Genomic DNA, 27616 nt, shown 5'->3' with positions numbered 1-27616 from the left:
CAGGCACCAGAACTTAAGAATCACTGCTTTAGTCCAAAGTGCTGTATCATAAGTGATTTCTTGTGTCTGTCTTCTGGACAGTGACCTCTGTGTAACAGGGTCTGAATTGGATCCTAAAATCCTCACATATGGTGAGTACAGTAAAAAAATCTCCTGAATAGAGGAACTCTTCCGGAAGTCCTCTGGCTCAACAAGCAAGTGGTAACTGTGACCAAGGACACCCAACTTCCTTCTCCAGGCTCCATTCAGATCTCAGATTCCTGAGAGGTGACTCAGTATAAAATCCTGTGCAATGCCTTTGGCTGACATGCCTCAGGAGTCATGGGTATGAGCCCCTTGACCACGTGTGGAATTTCCCAAAGATTTTTAAAAATCTCCCTTCGAATCCCCTTTCCTCACTGAATTTTCCCTCACAGATGCCTCAAGAATAAGAATAATAAGGCATTGTTTGTCTATAGATAAGTCACCATTGCAGAAACTTCTCTCCTTAACTTTGTCATTAGGAACCACAAAATGACACAGAGGAATCTATGTAAGGTTACCTTAGAATTTTGGTAAACATTTTCTTCACATAAAAATTATTTGTTTTTCTGGAAGAGGGTAGGAAGGAAAAAAGGTGGAATTTTGTGTCAACGCAAATATGGTACCATGGGAAGAAAAGTTCCTTTGAATATGACCTAATGGAAACTCTTTCTGGGAAGAATTCTGTTCTATCCACTACCCTATTAACCACATCTGCTTTCACACACATGACATGTCCAATCTAAACCTAAATCTACTAAATTCAGGAAAACGATTGTTCATTCAACTTCCCAGAATCACATGAAGTCAGGGAGCAACGTGCAGTTTCCCTAAAGTGCTCTTGTTTCGTTTTACATGTTAAACTTCTAGGTATTAAGATAGTCTTTTAAAATGTGCCAATAATTTGTATGTTAGTAATTTCATTTACAAGTGCTAACAATCTATAGTAACAGAAAATAAAAGAACTCATGGTGGCTCCATATTTTTTAGGAACCCTGTGAAATAAATTTTATATTTTAAGGCAAGCTTGGACTGGCTAGGCTTAGAAGTTACCTTTCCTTCCTGGTAGTGAAAAAAATGAAGGCAGGCCATAGGAGCATAGCTCCCTAAGTACATGTTTTTCTCTAATTTCATTGGAATTATTACCTAGCCTTTATGAGGCCATCCAATTCTGATTGTTTTCTTCCTTTATTAACACCGTGATCAACGGGGCACAATGATGGTACATGGACACATGTACAGGGAGCTGAACTCAAAAGTGAACATTCAGTGATGTACCCCATGCATGATCAACAATTAATGGATGGCTTATAAATATTTAATCAACAACAACAACAAAAAAAAAACAGCCATAAGCAAGACACATTTCAGCTAATTCTTACCTATAAACAATATTAAGTGTGGGATAAAACAAGACCTTTTACCCCATCCCTCCTGAAATATAAGGAGGATAAGATTTACCCTGAACAAGTCCAGTGACATTTTCTTGAGTTCTAACTTCTTACTAATGTTGCATATTCTACTAAGAATATGCAATAATTTAATAACCAATCACTTAAAACTCAGGAGTTCCAACTTGCCATTCTAGTAAAAAGTGGACGATTCTATGTTTCAGCCAAAAGAAACATTCTCAGCATTATTCAACTCTGTGCTGGACTTCCGAAAACCTAAAAAGTTGTACCATACAGATAGACACAAATGAAAATGTTTTCTAGTAACAGTTGGCCAAAATTACAGAATGACAAAAAACTGAATTATTTCTAGAGAACCATTTCTTTGAAGATTTTGTGAATTGATCTTATAATATTAATTCACCAAAATACACCAATGATAGAAAATATCATGAATTTACCTACAACATAATCACAGCAGTGCTTTCATTCATGTTTTTACAAGGGATTCTGTGATTAATTTGCTTTTTGTTGTATTTCTTTCATTCATCCATTGAATTAATGTTTATTGAATGCCCGTTAAGTGCTAAGCATGGTGTTGGGTACAAATAAATTCTTGTTAAAATGTGCTAACACTGTCCAGTAACATTTTTTAATTTTAAAGAAGTCTAGCTGAGTGTGATGGCACACATCTGTAATCCCAGTTACTTGGGAGGTTGAGCCAGGAAGATCACTTGAGTCCAGGAGTTCTGGGCTGTAGTGCACTATGCCAATTGGGTGTCCACGCTAAGTTTGGCATCAATATGGTGACCTCCTGGGAGCAGGGGAACCACCAGTTTGCCCAAGAAAGGATGAACCAGGCTATACAAATTATCAGCTCATTTCCACAGCTAGAACATTGAACACTCGGAGTCAGTGAGACTGGAGCAGGGCAGGGTCAGGGAAGTCAGTCACTGGCACAGCTTTTGCACAACAACCTCCAAGAAGTCAGACTCACAAGACTTTCTCATGAGTCTAAGCAGGTCAAAACTCTTTTGCTGACCAATAGAAGGATCATGCATTTTAGTAGCCACTGCACTCCAGTCTGAGAACTATAGCAAAACTCCATTTCAAAAAATATATATGATAACTTTTAATGTCTACTGAATTTGAAAATATTCATGACATCAATATTACTTTAAACAAAAAAGTTACATACATAAAGTTAAACATAAAAAAGCCTTGAAGTGCAACATATTAGTTCTGCCCAGAAATTATACAAATTATGTTTCCTTTGTTGCACAAACGAAAGCAATTAGAATACTGTTAGACAAAACTCTAGTTCAAAAGTGGGAAGGAAAATGAAGGGGAGTAGAGAATTCTTCAGTTTAGCTTTATTTATTTCCAGAATGATTAAAGACTAGTATCTCCTTGTTTATGTTGCTTGAAACAGAAAAAAAAAAAAAAAAAGCCTTATTAGTGTTGTTAGTGTTACAGAACCCAAATTCTATGAAACTTTAAAATAGCCTGAAAATAAAGAGGTTTAGATAAATCTTTCTTAAATACATTTTATTGAGAAGATTTCTGAATCGTGGATAATCTTGTATATAACAAAATATTGGACTACAAATGGGAAAGCCAGGCCCTTACAGGCACACTTGACAATGCTGAGGTTCCTGTAGGGTTATGATCACCGTGAACCTCCTACAGGGACTTAATTTTTCCCCAATTCTTTTCTCTTTCTGCCAGTTATTGATTCAAATGGTGTTGGAATGTCAACAGATTGTAATTGGTGTATGGAAAAGAAAGTATAGGCCACTCTATCTCTTGCTTCCTTCCATACCATGAATCATAGCTTCTAATGGAATTATACAGGCAGCGGTGGGTGATGAATGAAGACATTAACACAGGAAAGGTTCTAGGTGTTAGGTTGCACACTTCCATACACCTAAACACCAGACTAAGGCACACTGATTCTCAGGGTTATAAGGCATTATATCTGCTTATATAAGAAGCCACAGGATCAGCATGGCCTCTCCCTGGAGCATAAACTTCCATGGTTGTAAAGTAAATTAAAATACTGATTCTGTGCTCCATTAAAATAAACAAGAAAAAAAATAGATGCTTTGAAAGGAATTTCACTCTTATATGGGCCATTAGGCTTCTTTTACATGCTCTCTCGTATACCACTGGAGGCACATTGCTTGCAAGGGAGAGAAGTGATGGTCTATCACCTCCCACTGACTTCTGCTCACTTCTATGCCTCTGTTGTGCTTAGCAATTTATTGTAGTTACATGTGCATTTATTTTGTCTCCTACTAGATTGTACACTCTGTGAGGGCAGAAACTGTGTCATTTCAGTCTTCTGCCTCCTCTATAGCCAGCATATGGCTTAGTGCACTGCAAGGAGTCAGACTCATTAATTCCAGGATAGATGTTGCTCTAGGAATATTGAGGTAGAAAGTTGATAACAAGGAAAATTGTGGAGAATGGGTACAATGTATGTTATTTGGGTGATGGATATCCTAAAAGCTCTGACTTCACCACTACATAATTATGCATGTAACAAAACCACACTTATACCCTGTAAATTTATACAAATTAAAAAATGTGGAGAAATCTGCTATCAAAATTCCCAAACCACTTCAATTGCATGCTTCACTTATAGGGCCTGGAATCCTCATTTTCTCTTCTCCTTTCCCCTTTATCAAAATCTGTCTCTTGAATTGTCTTTTACAATATTATAGAAATTATTTTTAAAAACTTAAAGTGTTACTTCTAATAGAAAAATGTGTGTTTCAACAGGGGACAACACCTTAAACTAAAGAAAACTGCAGACATCAATTAGTGGGTGGAAATTATTTTTGACATGGGGCATTCCCAGATCTCCTAAAGACAACATAGACAGTTACATATTCCAATGACTTATAAGGCCAGCCCTGGAGTGACCCTGTACTGGACCACATGAGTCAAGCTGAACTCATTCTTTTATTGAAAAAAAGTTATTTTCAAAGTTCAGGATGAGCTGTCATTATGCACTGTAGAATGCAGTGAGATGTATCATATAGGTTTATATCTATGACAAAGTTCTATTCTCTGAAATATAAAAAGTGATTTGCTACTGATGGGTTTCACTTTTTCATCCATTAAATGAGAAACCTGGCCAACTATAGCAGAGAATATTTAACACTGTATTTTCTATGTGCCAGGAACTATCCTTAGTGCTTGCCATGTATTAAGTCATTTAATCCTCTCCACAACCCTATGAGATCAGTACTATTATTATCCCAATTAGCTAATGAGTGCATTGAGGCAGAGAGGATATGCAGTTTGCTCAAGGTCCCATAGGAGTATACGACAGAGCAAGATTCAAACTTTAATATCAAATTCCAGAGCCTGCCTTCTTAACCACACTCCATGAGCTCCCAAGACTTTTCCAGGACTGAGAATCTACAAGCTTTTCTCATTTATCCATGATACACATCTGATACTGCATCATTAGCCCATAAAGCATTATAATAAGGAAACTGCACAATATACAACACTAGCATAATGAAGAAATTATAAAGATAATGATTATCCAAGATTCAGCAATCTTCTCAATAATAATTACTTGAGAAAAATTTAAATCTCTTTTTTTTCAGACTATTTTAAAGTTCTATGGTATTTGGATTCTGTAATACTAAGACCACTGATAAATAATTATTAATATTGAAAGTTTTTTCTCCCTTTTGCTGATCCTTTCTCCTTTTGCAGAATGAGTAAATATATCACACTAATCCCATTGTACATAAGAGATGGCAATTACTGAATTATTGATATGGTTTGGCTGTGTTCCCACCCAAACCTCATTTTGAATTGTAACTCCCATAATTCCCACGTGTCATGGGAGAAACCTGCTGGGAGGTGACTGAATTATGGGAGTGGGTCTTTCCTGTGCTATTCTCACAATAGTGAATGAGTCTCACAAGATCTGATTATTTTAAAAGATGGGAGTTTGCCTGCACAAGCTCTCTCTTTGCCTGCCGCCATCCATGTAAGAAATGACTTGCTCCTCCTTGCCTTCCACCATGATTGTGAGGCTTCCCCACATGGAACTGTAAGTCCAATTAAAACTCTTTCTTTTCTAAATTGCCCAGTCTCGAGTATGTCTTTATCAGCAGCATGAAAATGAATTAATACAATTACTCATTGTCATACTTAGGATTTGAGAACTATAGGTGTCTTTAGAAGTCATCTTGTCCAAATCCTACATTATAAGATTCTAATCTCCAGTTTTAACTTGTAAAAATGTTGTGTATTTCAAATTTAAAATAGAACTACAATATGAAGAGATGTAAATATTTGGCCATGTTTTTATGGGCAAGAGATTTCTACCTACAAAGTGGACAAAGATTCTAAATGTCGAAAAGGACAACATTTTTAGTGGCACAAGAACTAACCTATGTGTTAAGACCTCTTTAGAAGTCTCATATAAAATTTGGAATTTTATCTGTAGACTAACCTAAACTAATAATTTGATCTTCTATTTCCCTTTCACTGAAAGATGTGGGCCACATTTTTCATGATAAACCATTTATAAAACTTGATTATTAAAATCATCTTGTTGTGTGCTTAGCAGACCAGACGAATCTCAGTTAATAGACTCTGTCCTGCAATATTAAAGGCTGATAATTAAGCATATTAATTTATTTTGTATAATTTATTCTTTCCTTAAAGCACTTTGCAAGTGGTCTAAACTGAGCAGGACTTCAGAAAATTGGGTTCTGAGCACTGGCTCCATTGCTTGCTTGCTCTCTGACCTTGAGAAAGCCACTTAATCTCTTTGGACATCAGATTCTTCATCTACTAAACTAGGGGGTGGGGTTACACTCATCCTCTTTATCCCTTTCTGCAGCTGTCTTAGTGATGAATTTACAAATGGAACTTCAACAGTGTTGGTCTCATTTGAGGGATAGGTCAGAAAAAGTAAATAAGTCCTTTAAAGTTCTTCAGTCAAAAATCCACAAAAAGTTGAGATTTCTCAAAGTATAGCTATGATAAGGCCATGATATGATTTGCCTTTGCGTCATCTTTCTCAAAAAATGTGAAATTTTTTACATTTCAGAATTTAAATTCAAATTTCTGATAGGAATATGTGATTGTATTTAAAATCATAAAATCTTTGAGATATATGAGCTATTACAAAACTAAGCTTGAATATGCAATTCTAAAGGATAACCATGTATTATCAAGAAAGTTTTCAATAATCTCTTTGTTCTGTCTAAATATGATATTTATTTAAGCTACCCTATTAGGTCAGCTTAATGGTGTGTCATTTTGACATTTCGCTTCTTAACTCAGGGTACCTTGACCAGCCTTAGGAAAAAACAAACAAAAAAATGAATTTAAAAAAGAGAAAGATTGCAATCTATTTAGTAAAGGTTAGCTGAAAGAATCCCCAGATTAGATATACTTTGATAAGCAAACAATCATTGCCAGTACCTTGAACTTTGAACAACTGTTAAGAATATAACTAACATGACTCTAGGGAAAATTTTTATAAGCCATTCATTGTTGCTCCCAAAATACGTTTTCAGAATAGATTAACGTAAGCAGGCACCATAATGTTTGAGCATCATCTTTAAAGGGGAAAATGACCAACACGCCCCAAATAATAACCAATTTTGGAGAACATTTTTTGAAAAGGGAGGTAATGCCAGAATATTTCATGGGAGACTTGAGGTACTTCTGTTTAGCAATAACATTCTTACTTAACTTCCTTAACTCAGGTTCACTTGATCCCACTATTGGTATCTTGTGATAATCTTTGGCAGAGCAGTCGCAAGTTTGCCAGACATATCATTACCCACGTCTTCTTTCTACGTTTTACCTATGTACTCATAATAATACTGAAATATTGTGAAATCCTGCATGCAGGGTCGGGAAGATCTTCTTCCCCAATCTGTGTAAGATATGAGTATTAAGGATGGTTTCTCACGTTAGCCCGTTCTTACATTATATAAAATAATTGCACCATTCAATTCCTCAGTTCTGATTCACCTTCCTTTCATAATCCCTTTAGTAGTTCTTTGTAAATATCTGTGCTCAGAATAGTTCATACATATTATTTGCTTCTCTTCCATCTTCTGGTGATTAGACCAGGGTGTAATTCTAATTATTCTAGTCCTTCCATTGTGACTTTGTTAAAGGAGGAAATTGCCACAAACCACTATCATTTTGCTAGAACATTAATACTCAAAACAATCTTTTAGATTTGAGTCAGCTTCTTTTCATGGCTCAATGACTTCACATTTTTCTCTTTAGAAACCAAAACACTTACAAGGTAATCTACTCTTTAGACTTTCAACATCACATTTTCTCTGAGACGACAGTTTTCCTTCCTCCTTGTGCTACCACTAGATCATAATAAAATGACAGAACTGAAATTATTATTCTTAAAAGATACCAATAATGGGAAAAAATGGAAACAATGCTTTCAGGTATTTAGGCAACATGCAGCAATGTGCAATAAAAATAGCACAGAGTTTGGAGTTAAGTGCATTAGAAAAAAATCCTAAACCTGCTGCCCACCATGTGACTTTGACCAAGTTATTTAATCTTTCTTCTCCCCAAGTTTCTCGTATACAAATTGGGGCTAGTTATTTTGATAACTGAACAAGACAGCACAGGCAAAAATATTCAGTTAAGTGTTTGGTCTACTATATGTGGTCAGAAATATCTCCGTTTCCTCAGTCAACATAGAAATATCAAACTCTATGGAAATTAAGAGAGTCATCTGAGCAGCCTAAGGAGAGGCCCATCAGTGACTGTTTCTCCCAGCTTTAGCAATCTCACTAAGAGTTTAAAAAACAAATGAAACAAACCACATAGTTGAAGGGAGAGAGAGAAAAACATAGGTTCATTGTGCAAGTTGTGTGAGGGGAAAAAAAAGAGTGAACGCATAAAGTAAAAATATGGACATGCGTCTTTCCACATGCAGCCCTAATTCGGCTCTAAAGAAAATGGTGGCAAGAGCACAGACTGTATGGTCATACAATCCCAGCTTCCAACCATGAGTCTGACACACTTACCAGTAGTGTGACCTCAGCCAATTATTTAATGATGAAGTCCATGGTTCCTTGTGTACAAAGTTGGGATAATTGTAATTCCCTTGAAGGATTAACTGATACAATTAGTGTATGTAGAGTAATCAGTATACAATAGGCATCCAACAAAGAGTGCAACTGTGGTCACTATCATTTACAAAGAGAATTACTTTTAGTTGCTTATTTGGAAGACCTAAACAAATCTCAAATCAGCTACCAATGGGTAAAGAGCAGCAATGAGCCATGCCAAACATTCTACTTATTTGAAAGTACAAATGTTTGTAATTTTCCAGGAAGTTGCTAAGGAAGACAGCCTGACATGGAGGACAATATCCTCTTACCTCACACACTATTGGCATAACCATTTGACAGCATTTCTTCTGATGATGTAAAATGTCTGTTCCACATGTGAGAACACAAACACTGTCATTCTGAATTGGATATGCCATCCATTCCACCAGAATTCTCTCAGAAAGTGTAAAAATTTATGGCTATCTTCTTTGACATCATGAGTCTAACTTTATAGGTTAACAATGGGCTATAATTTTCTTAGTTCCTGTTTTAATTTTGTGTGTGTGTGTGTGTGTGTGTGTGTGTGTGTGTGTGTGTGTGTGATGGGTTCTCACCTGTTGCTCAGGAGTGCAGTGGCCCAATCACAGTTCACTGTAGCCTTGACTTCTTGGGCTCAAGTGATCCTCTTGCCTCAGCCTCCCAAGTAGATAGGACTATGGACATGTGCCACCACACCTGGGTAATTTTTTTTTTTTTTTTTTTTGGTAGAGACAGGACTTGCCCTGTGTTGTCCAGGCTGGTGTTGAACTCCTGGGCTCAAGTGATCCTCCCGCCTTGACCTTCAAAAGTGCCTGGATTATAGGCATGAACCTTTTTATTATTTCAGCATTTACTTTAGCATCATAAGCATTTTCATGTATGCTAAATTATTTCATCCTAACAACTCTGTGAAATAGACATTACTACTCCCCATCACTCTTGTTGGCTACTCATTGCCAGTGAGCTATCAGGGGAAGGAGGTGAAGTGCAAGGACATTTCTCCAGACAAGAACATTTCTCCTGGCAAAGAGGCAACTGTCAGCCATTATCAGCCAGCACTTCTGGTAGCTGGAGAGTGGGTGCACTGATCTGGGAAAGGGGATAAGGATGGATGGGCACCAGCAGAAACTACTATATCCTCATTTTGCAATGGGGGAGTGGAGTGGACAACAAGGATTAGAGCATTTAAGTGACTTACCATCCTAATATAGCTGATAGTGAAAAGCCAGATTCTAAATCAGACTGCCTGATTCCAAGTCAAGTGCTGTATCTCCCATACCATTGGTTTGCTGAAGGAAGAGGGGCAGCTGTGAATGTATATAAACCTCTTACAAAGTGGGATGTTGGAAGAGTTACTTCACTAAGAGCATTAATCACTATAAAAAGTAGTAATCTCCTTAGGTGTGTCTACATTTAATCATTCTCAACTTCAGCTGATGCCCTGCTCATCTCATTTTCTGAGAACTAAAAAGCAAATCCATAAGCATTCTTTCCAGGTTAGCCACAACTTCATGATCTTTGATTTTGAGTCTTTTCAGAAGTGTATTTTAAACTCAAGTCCTGTCCTTTGAGCCTGATCTCACAGAGTAGTATTTTTCATTTCTTTGGAATAATGGTCAATGCTGGGGCTTGACCAGGTGAAGCCTGATATCAAACAGACTTGCTCTCACATGACATAGGTCTTATATGTCATGTGACCACATGGTCACATGTGGTCTGTGCACTGTGACCACTACAAGGCATCACAGTGGTGGAATCACCGCACTCCAGCTCCTCTTTGACATCTTAGATCTAACATCACAGGTTAGCAATGGCTTATACTATCTTAGGTTTTGTCCTTCCTTCCTTTCTCTCTCTCTCTCTCTCTCTCTCCCCCCCCCCTTATTTATTTATCAATTACTTAGCACCTCTTATGTGCCTAGTGACCTAGGCATTTTCATGTGGAAGAAATCTACTTTCAGCTACTCCAGCTTCCTGGTTGAGAGTAGTAAGGGAATAAGACAAGAGGATAGGGAGAGGAGTAAGAAAGAGATATTAAGTGTCAATCATCAGAAGGCATTCCCTTCAGTAAGCTGAATAGTCATGATGCCCAGGCATAATGCAGCTGGAAGTCGTGATTCAGGGTTCTCAAAAGGTGAAACAGGTGGAAGAGAGAGGAGTGGTGGGAAGCAGCATTTATAGAAGCCTATTAGAGCCAAGTGCTATGCCAGTTATTTCACTTGATTGTTATCTTCATTTAATTCCCTTACGTTACAAGTTGGTAAGTTTCCAAAAGTAAAGTTTCGCAGAACAAAAAGTGATTTTTTTTGCTTGTTTTTTTTTTGTTTTGTTTCATTTTTATTGCAAGCATCCAAACTGAAGAGCAGCTCAGCCGGGCATTTTGGCCACTTTGCAGGTCTTCACTGACCCTTCTTGAGCTCCATCCAGCAACTAAGAATTATTCCCTTATGAGCTTAAAAAAACATGAAAGTTCCAGTCTGAGCAATGGAGCCAGATGTCTCTGAAAAAAAAAAATACATATATATGTATGTATGTATGTATGTGTGTATGTGTGTGTGTATGTGTGTGTGTGTGTGTATATATATATAAAATAGTTGTATCTTTATGTAGTTAAATAGGAGACACAGCTTGATTTATGGGCCATTATTCTGTTCTTACTGGGATTTTATCCATAAGTGGTTCACAAGTCTAAGAAACCACTGGTATAACAAAGTATAACCATATACAGTTCCTGGGGGGGAATGAAAGCTATTACTGATTTTACTGCTTCTTCAACATTAAGAGACCCTATCAGACCTCAGTGGGGTCACTATCAGCTCTAACTTTGTTTCTATCCAAATAGACATAATTGAAGGTTAAAATGTTAATTTTACAAATATATTATAAGACTACTTACTTTCTACAATGAGAATTAATATCTAATTTAGTTTTTGATTAATCACTGTGTAGAACATAATTCAAGAAAGATTTGATATTTGAAAATTTCAAGATATTATTTAAATGGCTGTAGTTTTACAAATCCATTCTTAAAACATCTGGTATACTCAAGATAGCACTAAATTTTTTTTTTAATTTTAGAAAATCAAATTCTGAACACAATTTATTCACATTAGCTGTCCTATAGACTCAGCAGTTTTCTATTAATTAAGAGTCTTTTGACACTCCTGGTTTTCTTTGAGTATAATATACTTTAAAATAATATTTCTTGGGTGTCTGCTGTGTCCTATGAGTCCATTCATTGTACAAAGATGTGAAGAAGAAAAATTTCCCCCAGTGGAGCTCATTGCAAGCCCCTCGTGACTGCTTTTACTTCTAGCACTTAAGACTGAGTAAGCTCACTTTTGTCATTGCTGTTTAATCAAACACCTTGTTTAATAAATTAGGTATTTAAAAAACCAATTATTGAACAACGGATATGGGCCAGGTACTATGAAGACTCTTGGGATTAAATATGAGTGAGATAAATACGGTTCCTGCCTTTACAGACTATACAGTTTAGTAGACTCAACATTCACCCCTAATTTAGGATTCTGAAGTTCAAGGCATGTGGACCTATATTTCTAGAGCAGTAATTCAGCATCTCTCTGTCCATTGATCTAAACTGGTGAAAATGAAAGGCACTAAAAGTATTCTATGTGAGCAGCTCTTCAGCCTACAGTGAAATTGAGAATTGGCAGGCCTCTGGAATGAAGCAGAATACATTCACGCAGCAAATGTTTATTGTATACCAACTCTATACTAGATGATGGGGGTTACAATTTTGGTAGCAGTAGACATAGTCTCAGCCCCTCAGAGAGTTTTGCATTCAAGAAGGAAAGATGTTCTAAAAATAACTAATTAAAATATCATGTAAAATAGCACAGATTTCAGTAATAGGTTTTCCTCTCTTTTCCCCCAACATAGTGCTGTAAGCACAGCATGACACAATCACCCAATGAGATTTTACACCTGCCATGGAACCCCACTTAGTGACTGTGGCCTTGGAGAACCTAGTGCTCTATGGAAACTGTATCCAAAAGTCACTAGGATTATACAAAATGTCTATGTTCAATCTTTGTATTAAACTCCACAGGGAAAGCCTTAGGACCATTGCTCACAAATGTTCTAGTCTTGAGAAAATCTGTAGATGACACAAGATGAGTGCATTTCTTAGTAGGCTGAGCGCACCTGTTCATAGGTGTTGTGTGTGGACATCACAAGTCAAGAAGAGATAGATCTGATATGCCTGCTTGTGTCTCTGGAATCATTTTCTGTCATTTGATTATGTGATTTGACCTTGGTTATCTTCAACTAAGAAATGAAGAACTTAGGCCAGAAGAGAGAGAAAATTCTGATTCTGCATTTACTTATTCACATCCTTTTCAAACTTTGGAGGGGTGGCTGAAGACATTGTTTGGGACAAATTCCTATCTCCAGCCTGGGGTTATTTTCATTACTCAGGGCAAATAAGTAATACAGCGTCTCACCTCATATAAATTGTTTTCTCCAAATTAGCATTTGGAGAAAATACTCACATGGAAGGCATCACAGTAGCAGGTACATTGGGGCTGCTCTACCTCCAGTGTTTGAGAAGAGCCATTTCCAACTTGTAGGGTTAATGTGCAGACTAAAAGAGATCCACACATAAAGCTCCCTGCAGAGCGTGTCACACAAAGTATAAAAAATGTCTTCTTCTTCTTCTTTCATCATCTCTCTCTCCCTCTAGCTATCTTTTAATATATAAGATGATTTATTTCTAAAAATTTGATTATGCAACAAAATTCTATATATTAGATCTGATTTTCTCATTATTACCTTTTATAAAATTATGCATAAATTTTATAAGGAAAAATTATTATACATAAATTTTATACATAAAATTCATTGCTCTCTCCTTCTAGCTATCCTTTAATATGTAAGATGACTTATTTCTAAAAATTTGATTATGAAACAAAATTCTTTATATTAGATCTGATTTTCTCATTTTTACCTTTTATGAAATTATGCATAAATTTTATGAGGCAAAAAGAGTCTATCTTAAGCTTTTATGAAATATCTCTAAGAAATATTTTATTTTCTCACATTTAAAAAGTTTCATTGTGTTCGAGAAAATGATGTCCTGATATTAGCAGATAAAATGTCTTTATGAAATTATAAATGGTATTACATTTTGCTTTGAGAAGTTCAAAATATATTTTTAAATATTCATTTAAAACTTCATTGTGGAAAAGGAAAACAAGCTTTACCTGCAGTGCTGTGCCAGATATTATGCTGTTTTGTACAAATAGCATTTTATTTAACTCATGCTGTAATGCTGTGAAGAAAGTAGCTTATCTACAACATTTCACGCAGAAGCTTACTTTCTCTTCCTCTTCCTTTGGCTTCCAGGATGCCACACATTCTTGAATTTTCTTTACCATCCTGTTGCTGGTTTCTCTGTCATTCTGTTGCCGGTTCCTCCTAGATTTCTTAACAGTAGCCAACTCCAATCCCTTGGAACTGAGACCTCTTTCCTTCTCTACCTATCCCCACTTTTGTGGCTATAAATATCCTCAAAACCTGACAATTTGCACATGTATACGTACAGCCTGGTCTCCTTTGCTGACTGCAGATATGACTATCCAAATGGCTCCTTGACAATTAGCTTGGGCAGCAATAGAAATCTCAAACTTAACTTATCCAAAATTATAAACTCCTCCCAAAGAGTTTTCCATTTCAGTAAACAGTAGCTCCATCTTTCCAGTCGCTCAGCCTAAAACTGCAGTGACATCCTCAACCCCTCTGCAGTTTCCGTGCCCTCTTGATTTCCATTCAGTCTGTTTCAACCACACTGATGTTTTTTCCCTTTATACCACAAGGCATTGAGTCTTTGCACTAGCTCTTCCCTCTGCTGAAACAGTCTTCTCTCAGACAGCTGCCCTCCCCGTCCTGCCTTAGAATTTTTGCTTCTCAGTGAACAATTTTTGAATGCCCTATTTATAATTCTAACACTCACCGTCTTCAGCTCTTCATCTCTTCCTGCAGCAGATACTTCCTTTCACCTTCTCTGCATTATTTTATTCTTTAATACTTGTAAGCATTTGACATACTATATATTTTCCCCTTTCACCAGTTTAGTAACTGACTTTCCATGTTCCCCTCCTTCTTCCTACACATACACTAGAATATAAACTTAAGAAGGGTGAAGATTTTTGTCAGGTTTTTTTTTTTTTTTTCCACTGCTCTATGCAGTACCTAGAACAGTCCTTGGAACATTGTAGGCATTCAATATATATATGTTGAAGGAAACCTCATTTCACAGTTGAAGTAACTGCAGCTCAAACCTTGGCTTAGGTGACATTGGGTGTGAATAACAGCTTGAATGACAGAACCCAGTTCTGTCTGTCTCAACACACATCCTGAGCCATCAGCATAATTTTGCTGTTAATATTTTCTATGTATGTATGTATTTATGTATGTATCTATCTATCTATCTACTCAGTATCAACTGACTCAAGACTTGAATATATCCAACTGCCAACATGATATTTCACTGGGGAAATAATAGATATCTCACAATAACCTGTACAAAATCAAGTGTGTTTTCATTAGCAGACAAACAGTTCTGAGAACTAGAGGCTGCCAATGGCCCTTCTCTTAGAAATGTTAGGATCCCCGCTCTGGGAAAGGACAGGGAAGGATCAGAGTTCCTTTCTCATGGGCCCAGGTGATTGTGTTCCTTGCCCTCCTGCCATGAAGCTCACGACTGTGCATGCCACATGCCTTACTTTTCCAGGAAGTCTTGTTTGCACATTCTTAATGCTTTGAAGAAACAGTGTGTATATGAAAATTGAATTCTAGGTAGGAACGATCTATAAACTGCAGAGTATGTTGTTAGAGGTTTCATCAGTGTTTGGAAAATCTTCCTCCTTATATGAGGTCAATGCAGTGGCTCACACCTGTAATCCCAGCACTGCCTCCTGGGTTCAAGCGATTTCCCCACCTCAGCCTCCCAAGTAGCTAAGATTACATGCTCCCACACCACACCCAATTCCTGGGACTTAAATCCCAATTCTACTACCTACTCCTATGTGATCTTGGGCAAGTTGCTTAACCTCTCTGCATTCAGTTACTAATCCATAAAACTGAGATAACAAGAGCACTTACTTGGAGCGTTGCTTTGAGGATTTGTGTGTTAACACAGATGAACTGTTATGAAAGTGTTGTCATTGTTACTATGGGTCTTAATCTCCACATGTGTAATGTGATTGGAAAACCCGGTTCAATGACATCATAAAGGAGCTACTTAAAACTTATAGAGTAGTGCTTAAGAACACACTCTAAAGTTGGATATTGCTGGATTAAAGACTCATTTCCAAAACTTACTGTCAATGTGGGTTTGGACAACATCTTATCCTTTCTACATCTCCTTTCTCAGTCTAAAAAATAGTGCCAGTAGTATCTACCTCAAAATATGGCAAATAATTAAGTTAACTCTTGTCAAGCCTTCAGATGGAACCTGGCACACAATTAGTGCTAAATAATTGAGAGCTCTCATTCTTACCACACAGAAACAGAAGTAAATTATCAGATGAAAATTTTAAAATGTAGTCCAAAGAGTTATCTGGTATATATAGTCTTACATACTAGCCCCCTGCCAAAAAAATGGGGGGGAAGGAAGGAAGGAAGGAAGGAAGGAAGGAAGGAAGGAAGGAAGGAAGGAAGGGAGGGAGGGAGGGAGGGAAGGAGGGAGGAAGGGAGGAAGGGAGGAAGGGAAAAGTTATTTTACTTAAAAAGCATTACACTTTCCATTTTATACAACACTGTTTTGTGATCCCAGGCCTAGAAGAAACCAATTCCTCAGGGCACTGGTCACAATTAAAATTAAAATTCAAGAACTCTTGATAGTCTGAGGTTTGTTCCCCAAACCCAGCCAGAGAACTCATTTCCCTTTTTACAAAGACGTCAATTCAATTCAGCATCCTGGAAAGAAAACACAATGTTCTCACACTGGTCTCATAGTTATTTACCTTAAAAAGGGGCTGCATATTTTGGAATAACTTAAGCAATGATGTAAATCAGAGAGATCAGACCTTCGTCAGAGGGAACCTGATCTTTAGCAACCTTGCCCAATCTCTCTATTTTTTTCAATGAATCAATTAAATATCAATATGTATTGATATTTATTAAATGAAATATCAATATGTATGGTAGCTTTTATTATGTAAGTTGTCAGAGAGTTAATCTTTTTCTTAAATAAATAATCCACCAATTTTTGCTCAACTATAATCTAAAGGAATGTAATGTTCTGAACTAAATTCTTAAATCTCCACTGGAGTTTTCTATTGTTGTTTTCTATTTTCTAAAAGGATCACAGGCAGAACAATATTTTCTAAGAAGGTAAGTGATCCTTGTATACTTTTATATCGTTTCAGAATGTCTCTCCTGACCAAAAATTGTCATTTCTTTGTTCAGAAAAATAGTGAAACAGTTACCTAGGAGATTCTCTGACGGTGTGATTTACTGTTGGCAGCAGCCACCTAGTCCAGTTGAAACAGCATAAGTATAAAGTCAAATGGTTTATAAGTAGAATCCCAATCCCTCTGCTTGCTGCCTGTGTGACTCTAAATAACTGAGTCCTCATTATTTACCTATCAAATATAACTAATACTCTCTTCTTATAAAACTGTATTAAAATCAAATAAATAGAACCACATATAAAGCCAGTACATGCCTGACTTAAAGCAGATTCTTAATATATATTTGCATTTTCACCTTCTTTGTAACATTTGCTTTATTATACTCTCAAAAGCCAGCAATATAGACATCAATATGCATATTATAATCATCCACATCAGTGTAATGAGTTAGATTTTATAAATTGTTTGCATTTATATCATTGGAAACTTAGGCTCTGGGAAATGATCTTTTGCAAAGCTGCTAAGACACAGAGCTGAGACAACAGGCCCAGTTCTCCCTGTGAAATTGTTTTGTGGATTGGTATCATCGGCTCCCTAAAGCACCTTTATTAAAATAGATTTGGAAAGTAGCTAGTTTGGGAGCCATGTCTTTGGTTTTGAAAGCTGCAAGGTGGAAGAGCATGTTCAGGTTGATACAGGATCTGAAGATGGAACAATCACATACCCGACATTATTCCCAAGGAAAGAGCCAGCCTGCTGTGCTGGATAAAGAAAATTCACTATAAAGTGTGTTTATCCTAAGAACAGGGACTGCCTGGCTTCCCTATAAATGCCAAGTGGAGCACCTCTAATAGATATTCTTTATATGCAAGTTGTGAAACCGACTTTAAAATTTTATAAAGAAAATAAAAAAGAGAAAGAAATGGAAAAGAAAATTCCAAAGAAATTATTCAGGTAAGATTGCAAGAGGAAGTCGTTTTTGCTTTCCTGTGCTAGTAGTTTCTTTCTCAAAGTGGTTCTTCCACCTAGTTCTGATGACTCATCCTTGGCTGCAGGCACTTTGTTTATCTTGAGTGCTATAAAGCAGAGGTCCCCAACCATTTTGGCACCAGGGACCAGTTTCATGGAAGACAATTTTTCCACAGACAAGGAGTGGGGAGACAGGTTAGGGGTGATTCAAGCACATTACACTTATTGTGCATTTTATTTCTATTATTATTACATTGTAATATATAATGAGATAATAATTATACAACTCATCATGATGTAGAGTCAGTAGATGCCCTGAGTTGTTTTCCTGCAACTAGATGGTCCCATCTGCAGGTGATGGGAGACAGTAACGGATCATCTGGCGTTAGATTCTAATAAGGAGCATGCAACCGAGATCCCTCCCATGCACAGTTCACAAGAGGATTTGTGCTCCTATGAGAATCTAATGCCACAGCTGATCTGACAAAAGGTGGAGCTCAGATGGTAGTGCAAGCAATGGGGAGCAGCTGTAAACACAGATGAATCTTTTCTTGCTCACCCACCACTCACCTCCTGCTGTGCATCCTATTTCCTAATAGGTCACAGACTGGTCCAGGCCCGGGGATGGAACCCCTACTGTAAAGCATCATGAAATGTGAGCCCTCATGGGATCTATCAAAGTAAATAGCAAGCAAACATCTCTCCTGAGCACCTACTATATGCCACATAGTAGGTACTCAATATAGATGTTTTAAACAGATATTCTACTTAACTCAAATAGGATCCTGATTGTGACTTCTCAAAAGTCTGTAATCTGTACATCTAATACATATTATAATCATTCGCATCAGTGTAATGAGTTAGAGTATACAAATTTTCTGCATTTATGTCATTGAAAACTAAGGTTCTGGACTTATGTGGTCTTTAGTCTGATTGCTACTAAGAATATCTGACCAGGAGTACCTATCTCATGTTGTTTCTCCGTCTGGATATAAGCTACTCTAGGGCAAGGACTAGGTCTTGTCTGTGGAGGAAAGAATATTTAGCACGGCATATGTGGAATACATGGATAACTTTTCTTTGACGGATTACTTTTGTCTAAATCATCAAGTCACTATTATAGACACAGTTGCTGCCTAGAAAAATTCAGACAATTTGGTTTATATGTAGTGGCATTAGTAATATTTTATTTAAAACCTTCAGAACGCCAGTGTTCTAGGCTGTAATCCAGTTAGTAGAATGTTGGGGTTTTTTTTAAAAAAAGCTTGAAATCAAAAGTAAAAAAGGCAGATGGTCTGAAGGGTTATTTCACCAGGGTTAAGGCGAGGCCTTTCCACAGAGAAGCCGCCTTCCAGTGGCCACATTGCTGAAGTCTCTTCAGTGCTCCTCTCAACTCCTTTATTTTCTATTTCATGAGGTAATTAATTTTTATACAAAAAATATTTACAGAAAACTCTGATTTACTATAACTCCTTAGCAAAAAAATATATATATATATAATCTAAAATATTATAAAACAAATTTTCCCAATTGGTTTTGGATAACTTTCTTCTTTTACATTCTCTCCCGTTTCCTCCAGTTGCTTGTTGCATGCCTTTTTAGCAGCCTACCTTGCCACGTGCCATGATTACTGTGACCACATCTTCGGAACCAGAAAACAGGATACCTGGCCCAAAGCATGCACTCATAAAGCAGAGTGTTTTAAATTCGGAATGCCACAGAAGACAGAAGATAACATGCTCACTACACTTGTAGAGCAACACGCAGCCAGCCATTTCCAGTGCAAATTATCTCATTGCATAGTGTGACAACTAAAGGTCATAACCATAATACAAATCATGTTTTTCTTGTAATCTATCCTTCAGTTAAATGTGAACTCCAGGAGAGCAATGACTGTGGTTATCCCGAGCACTGAGGTCTGTGACCAGCATATCATAAACTGTAGTTGTACATAGGGGAGAATCAATAACTATTTGTTGAAGTGAATACATTTTATTGCAGCCCTTTTCATAATAGTAACACAATAGATATCATAGTGTAACTAACAGTTCCTTAGAAGTGGATATCAGGCACTTGGCTACCACCAACAAGCAACTGTGAATGAGTAACTTCTCTGAATATCTCTTTGTTCATCAGGAAATTGAGAGAGATGCGGCAGATTTATTTTTTAGGTCCCTTCCGCTTGTGAAGTGCTATTTCTCTCCACCTTCACTTAGGATAATTCATTCACCAGGGCATGCAGACATTAGTTATTGCACAGAACTCAGTGTTTCCAGTAGACATGGATTGGGAGCAATAAAAGTGGACCCAGAGCTAGTTACTGTGAATTTCTACTTGTATACAGAATGCTATAGAAGTTCAAGACATGGAAAGGGATGTCTAGCCCATGTGGAATAAATACTTGATCTTTTAATGCTTCATTTTTAGAACCATAGTTTGTGTTAAAAGAACCACCTTCACCAAGCAGTCCAATGAGAACAAACTCTAGGACAAACATATTCTTTCAACAGAGCTAACTAGACGGAGAAAAAGAAAATGAATGAAATCTAGGGAAAAAAAATAGAGCCACCCAGTACAGGACAGTGCAGGTGGAGGAGCAGTATGTTCAGACCTCATTTCAGGTAGAACTCAGAGGGACTGTAAGTGATGCCTGGAAACACTTGTTGACCAACAGTGAGCTCCTGTAAAACCAAGGGACTATCATTCTCCTATTGCAGAATAATTTTTCTAGATACTTGATTTTATTATAATGAAAGTTCCTTCTTATATCTTAATGACCTTAGGGAGTTGGTATTCATATCCTGTGAGTTGAGAGAAGAGAGTTTTTCCAGGGGGAACGTGAATAAATTTAAATGACTCATCCCTCAAGTACCAAGCACCACTGTTCCTAGGTTTAGATGACAATTACTATTCCTTCAGTGAACCATGGCCACTCTGAGATTGGGGGTGGGGAGGAGAAAGGAATGGAATGCCAGTGAAACCATCTTCTATTGTCATCCTGCTCTGGGGCCTCACTCAGTCGTAGTCTTGCATCTCAGACCTTGGCCTCTTTGTGAAATAAACATTTCCTGGCCCTGTCTTGCAGAAAAATTGGAAGCCTGACCCTAAAATAAGTGAATATCATCCATAGGCCAGGCCAAAAGAAAACCAGGGAGCATTTGGCACAAAGGAGCTCTCTTCAAGAAATTATTTTCCATGTCATATTTGCATAAATTAGTCATGGGCCCACCAATTCAATGAACGAGGAAAAGAGCATGCATGACCCTAGCGTGCTGGCATCCTGTTGTCCTTTATAGCTAAGGTCAGACTGTTTCTCCTTTTACCTCATGTTGGCTCCTCTTAGTGGACTAAGACTGGCAAATCTGAGGCTACAGATTGTGCTATGAGTGAGCAACTGGAATTGCACAACATTTTCCTTGGCTAATATTTCAGTTTGTTGAGTCAGTGACCTGACAAGTAGCTACAGCCCATGAAACAGCATTTTCTGACTCAGTGCATGTGAGAAAGAAGTAGTAGCTAAAGGTTCAGCACAGTAGACACTGTTGGCACAGCCTTCTGACTCCACAGCATTGTTCTAGGATCTAGATTCCTCCCTACTTAACTCAGTGGCATTGCCTCCTATAAATTCTGTGTAAATCTCAGACCCTCAGTAACATGTCCCAAGACACATGATGAACAACATTTGGTATTCAGTTTTCTCCAGCGCTGTGAAAGTGTCCCACCAGGAAACAATAAGGGCTTTTAGCCTACTAATTCATGAGCAATTTGATGCTTCTTACGTGGTAAGTGCAAGTTGAGAAATGAATTTCCTGCTGCTAAAATTCCAACACTTTAGAAACTCTTCAGTGAACAAATAAAAGTTTATTCTTTGCAATAATAATGGAAACAAAGACTTTCGTAAAACCAAACAACTGAAATGTCTTGATAAACGCCTGCAGAGTTGGCTAGGTTTCTAAACCATTAAATGATGAGTTTACCTCTTCTTACAGTTTTTCAAGAATCCATTCAAGGATTAAGATAGGAAAGAGTATGATTCTTTGTTTTTCCTACTCATGCTCCATTGCTCTAAGTTATCATAAAATGACTTTAATTCAAGTGTTATTCCATTAATTGCCCATTAATTGCCCAAGAAATCATATTTGAAAGAAATAAATGCTTATATATGAATGCTTACATGTCCCATCTGGAAGTCTTAACCTTTAAAACTGTAATCCAGCCCCTTCCTCAAACGCCCTTCCCCAACTCCTTAAGCACTTACTGGATTCAAAGCACAACAATGTAAAAACTGTGAGAAGAAAAAAATATAAATTGAAAGAAAACTTTTTTTTTCAGAAAGATAATTAAATTCAAAGTAAAAATAACTACTTGTTTTCAACTTCAACTCTTTAACTATTTCTCCTAGAATTTTTTTCCAAATCTCTTACTCCAAGTCTAACACTCCATTTCATTTTTCTCTTTCATGATTATGTATTTTAACTCATAGGTACACTCTTTAACACAGGGGCTATCCCTGAGACCCATCCCACAGCCTGAGAAGGGCTTGGCACTCTCCTTGTCAGATAGCCTGTTGCCTCCTCGGCTACACTGTGAGCTCCTTGATAGAAAGAATTGTGTTATCTGTGGCTTTCAGAGCCCTATTCAGGTATATGATGCATAATATGTGCTTGTAGAGTCGGTAAACTGAATATATGTGGAGCCTCCAGAACTGTGTTCCCATTGAGGATGACAGGAAACAGATGAATCCTTGTCCCACATGGCCTAAATCTTAGTCTGACAGATATCTGGAAATAATTACAAAAATATAAGATGGGAATGACTTGGGAGTCCAGAGTGGTGTCTGAAACCTAGTCACTGCCTTGGGCACACATTTCTCATACTACTGCAATGTCACAGTTGTTGACTTTCAGTTCACTCAGTTGGTCATCTCCTTAAAATTGGTTAAGGAACCTCATATCCCTTATCCTACTGTTTTCTTCTACCAGAAGTCCCCTTTGCTCAGGACTTCTAGTGGTTCCCTCCTTTTAACCCCAGTATCAGTCCTTTATCCCTAACTCTTTGCCTGCCAAATGACATAGGAGCAAAGAATGAGAAGGAGCTTTCTTGGAGGTAAGTAGTACCTGCAAGGTAATCAGATCTTTCATACTACTCAGATCTGTGGCCATATCATGTGTGATTATGTTACAAGAGTGTCTGCTTCCCTTATCATTTCATGCTGTATAAACTCAATCTCAGGAACAAAAAGAAAGAATTTTAAAGGCTCATCCTGCTACTGATGAGTTTTGTTTCAGAATGTTGCCTCCGGCATGCTTAACGCCATGCAGCAGAGAAAGCAGGCACATTAAAACGTGTGCCTCAAAGCTCCACTGGGAGATGGGAAGTTCAGCTCTCTATGGCTCCATAGTGAAAGAGATCAGAAGCAACACCTCTCTGGACCACCAGGACTTCAGAGTTGCTTGCTCATAACCAGACAACTTGTGAAGGCTTCTGCAAAATTTTATGGTGAAGACTGAAGAGAAAAGACACTTAGCATATCTTTCACAGGGTTCTCTAATGCAGTCTCACCTCTCACCATGGATTTCTTTATTCCGTTTTTTTAAAAAATTGTAAGATATGTCACATTCACCAAAAAAGTGAAAAGAACACATATTACAGGTGCTGTGGCTCACACCTGTAATCTCAGCATTTTGGGAGGCCGAGGAGGGTGGATCATCTGAGGTCAAGAGTTCAAGACCAGCCTGTTCAACATGGTGAAACCCTGTCTACTAAAAACACAAAAATTAACCGGACATGGTGGCACATGTCGGTAAATCCCAGCTACTTGGGAGGCTGAGGCAGGAGAATCGCTTGAACTCAGGAGGTGGAGTTTGCAATGAGCAGAGATCACTCCATTAAACTCTAGCCTGGGCAACAAGAATGAGTCTCTGCCTCAAAAAAAAAAAAAAAAAAAAAGAAAGGAAGAAAAGAAAAGAACACATAGCTATAGTTTAAAACCATTATTATAAACGTGAAACACATATAAATGGTAAATGTTCGTATGTGTAACAACCACTCAGATAAAGAAATAACACATTACCAACATTCTCAAAACCCTCTTCCGTATTTCACCTCTTCCTGTTTCCTTTGAGTAATCACCTCCTGATTTTTTCCATAGTCATTCCTTTGCCTTTCTTTATACCTTTACTTTCTGTGTATGCATTTCTAAACAATCCAACTTATGTTGCCTGGTTTTGTGCTTCACATAAGTGAAATCATACTTTTTGTATTTTTTGTGCCTTGCTTCATTTGCTCCACAGTATGCTTGTGTAATTCATCGATGATACTCCACGCAGTTATAAGTGGTTTATTTTCTTTGCCATTAGGGATTAAGAGCAGAGACTCTAGAGCCAGACTTCTCAGGTTTAAATCTCAGCTCTATTCTTGTTCAGATATGTAACCTTGTGTAAATTATTTCCATCTTTCTGTACTTTAGTTTTAATTTACCTGGCACTGATTGTGGGGTACGGTGTAAGTTAGGGGTCTTAGGTAAACCTCCCTGGGAGGATCTCTGAGATGGTGATTTGTAAACATGTGGTTTATTGGAGCATGAGCATGGGAACGATACCTGAAAAAAGGTGAGGAGGGCAGATTTGGGCAGAGGAGAAACTTGAATGGTGAAGCATATGCAGCAGAGGCCCCAGCAGGTCCTGTAGGAGCTTTCAGCTTGTCTCAAATTGATAGAATTTGTATCCCCACATCAGCCAGTCTCTGGATGTGAGATGCCTTCAGGGAGGGACCACAGCCTTCAGCAAGGCAGCTCCTGTAGGCAAAGGGCAATTCCTGAGGAGTGATTCAGCTGCGACCTGTCAATTAGCAATATTGCAGCTGGAACAATTAGTGTCACCATTCTGAAGGGGAAAACTGGGAAGGGCACCACACCATCCGAGACAGGGCCCAATTTGATTTTTTCCGGTACAGATACTCGATTGTCCCAGCACCTTTTTCCACGTTATATAATGCTACCTCTCTCGTATCAAATGCCCACACAGTAGTCTATTTCTGAGGCTATTAAAAGTTATGTTTCTGGCCAGGCTCAGTGGCTCACGACTGTAATCCCAGCACTTTGGGAGGCCCACGCAGGTGGATCACCAGGTCAGGAGATGGAGACCATCCTGGCTAACACGGTGAAATCCCGTCTCTACTAAAACTACAAAAAAAAAAATTAGCCAGACGTGGTGGCAGGGGCCGGAAAACCAGCTACTTGGGAGGCTGAGGCAGGAGAATGGAGTAAACACAGGAGGCGGAGCTTGCAGTGAGCCAAGATCGCACCACTGCACTCCAGCCTGGGCAACAGAGTGAGACTCTGCTTCAAAAAAAAAAAAAAAAAAAAAAATTATATTTCGTTCGTCAATTATCTGATTAAAACTAGTTGATATCAATATGTATATAGAAAATTACCCAATGGAACAAACAACAAAGAAAGAGGACTTGATATATTAGATATCAAGAGTTGCTGTAATTATCTCTTTTTTCACAGTCTCTTTCCTTCCTTTTCTTGTACATGAAATGTCCTCACCTGTCTTGTCCACCAGGGATGCAGAATTCTTCTGTGAATTCTTCAAGACTAAACTGAAACATGATTTCCCCTCAGAAGCTGTCATTGGCCCCAGGTCCTTCTTCCTCTGTCATTCTTCAGAATTGAGTGCCTTGTCATAAACTGCCGGTTCAAGCCTTGAGTAACATCCTATAGCTGTATGATCTTGGACTATCTTATTTAAACAACATACTTCATAATTTTCTGTAAAAATTCAAATTAACCCTTTTTCCTCTCTTCAGCGCGGGGCGCCCACAATTTGTGCGCTCTCTTTCTGCTGCTCCCCAGCTCTCAGATATAGCTGACACCATGGGTTTCGGAGACCTGAAAAGCCCCACCGGCCTCGAGGTGCTCAACGATTACCTGGCGGACAAGAGCTACATCGAGGGGTATGTGCCATCACAAGCAGATGTGGCAGTATTTGAAGCCATGTCCGACCCACCGCCTGCCAACTTGTGTCATGCCCTACGTTGGTATAATCGCATCAAGTCTTACGAAAAGGAAAAGATCAGCCTGCCAGGAGTGAAGAAAGCTTTGGGCAAGTATGGTCCTGCCGATGTGGAAGACACTACAGGAAGTGGAGCTACAGATAGTAAAGATGATGATGATATTGATCTGTTTGGATCTGATTATGAGGAGGAAAGTGAAGAAGCAAAGAGGCTGAGGGAAGAACGTCTTGCACAATATGAATCAAAGAAAGCCAAAAAACCTGCACTTGTTGCCAAGTCTTCCATCTTACTAGATGTGAAACCTTGGGATGATGAGACAGATATGGCAAAATTAGAGGAGTGCGTCAGAAGCATTCAAGCAGACGGCTTAGTCTGGGGCTCATCTAAACTAGTTCCAGTGGAATATGGAATTAAGAAACTTCAAATACAGTGTGTAGTTGAAGATGATAAAGTTGGAACAGATATGCTGGAGGAGCAGATCACTGCTTTTGAGGACTATGTGCAGTCCATGGATGTGACTGCTTTCAACAAGATCTAAAATCCATCCTGGATCATGGCATTTAAATAAAAGCTTGAAAGATTAAAAAAAAAATTCAAATTAAATTGTTAACTATTACCACTTAGCTCTATACTATAGCTCAAATTATTTTTATTTGCCATTATAGACAATGAGTTTCTTCAGTGCAGGGATCATGGACCATTCAGCTCTGGATCCTTATCACCTGGCACAGTTTTATCATATGGATATGACTGAGATTGAAGATGGTAAGGCTCATAATCGAGAATACAAGTAGTATATTGGCTCACTGGAAAGAATGGTCAGATGTTCATATACAAGTCACTTATTTCTGAAAATAAAGCCACAATATTGAATAATGTAGCTTCAAGCCAGGATGCTAGCAATTCTTTTCTTAATTCAAATTTCCCATTTTCCACCTACTCTTTTCTCTAAGTAAAGGATGACCCCACTCACCACCTTCAATGCCCTACACAGAACCTCAGATTTCCCTGTAGGCTGGGGAAAGCAGATAAACTGAAGGAGAAGGAGAAGCAGGAGGAGAAGAGGAAAGAACAAGAAGACAAAGAAGGGGAAGAGGAGGGAAAAAAAGGAAAGGAGGAAAAGATGGAGAAAAGAAGGGAAGGAAAAGAAGGAGAAGGAGGAGGGAGAGTGGAGAAAAGAGGAGAAGGAGAAAACTATCACCATATAATATTTATGCATACCTTTCCCTTTTTAAGGTTCTAAACAGGATATTACATAATATTCCAGTCTGAAACCTTTGGATTATTTTTCAAAACATCTAAGATTTCCTGAGGAGAAAGAATCAGAATCAGTCTCAGAATTGACGTTACCTGTCTAGAGAGTGTGCCACTAGAACAATGCGCAAGTATGCCCTCCCAAAAAAATAAATAAATAAATCTGTGTTTACTATGGAAGCTCAGGAAGTAAGTTTTGGACAGTTTTTTGTTTTGTTTTGTTTTTGAGATGAAGTTTTGCTCTGTCACCCAGTGACAGAGCTCAGTGATGTTAGCTCAGTATAACCTCTGCCTCCCAGGCTCAAGCGATTCTCCTGCCTCAGCCTCCCAAGTAGCTAGGATTACAGGTGTCCGCCACTATGCCTGGCTAATTTTTGTATTTTTAGTAGAGATGGTTTCCCTATGTTGACCAGGCTGGTCTTGAACTCCTGACCTCAAGTGATCCACCTGCCTCGGCCTCCCAAAG

At 38.1% G+C, this 27616-nt stretch overlaps 1 long non-coding RNA gene and 1 pseudogene across 1 annotated transcript; both read left to right on the top strand.

The window, feature by feature from the left end:
- The first annotated feature begins 5324 nt into the window (after positions 1–5324).
- On the top strand, positions 5325–25639 carry LOC140712070 (uncharacterized). The gene is made up of 3 exons (XR_012093531.1): positions 5325–5490; positions 19457–19694; positions 25446–25639. It is a non-coding gene; the product is annotated as an uncharacterized lncRNA (long non-coding RNA).
- An 89-nt stretch (positions 25640–25728) lies between these two features.
- Positions 25729–26482, top strand: LOC103235785 (elongation factor 1-beta pseudogene; annotated as a pseudogene).
- Positions 26483–27616: the final 1134 nt, after the last annotated feature.

This window comes from Chlorocebus sabaeus, chromosome 7 (genome assembly GCF_047675955.1).
Source record: "Chlorocebus sabaeus isolate Y175 chromosome 7, mChlSab1.0.hap1, whole genome shotgun sequence".
Lineage (NCBI taxonomy): Eukaryota > Metazoa > Chordata > Mammalia > Primates > Cercopithecidae > Chlorocebus > Chlorocebus sabaeus.
The sequence above is the reverse complement of the archived record's forward strand: the minus strand, read 5'-3'. Positions and strand labels throughout refer to the sequence as shown.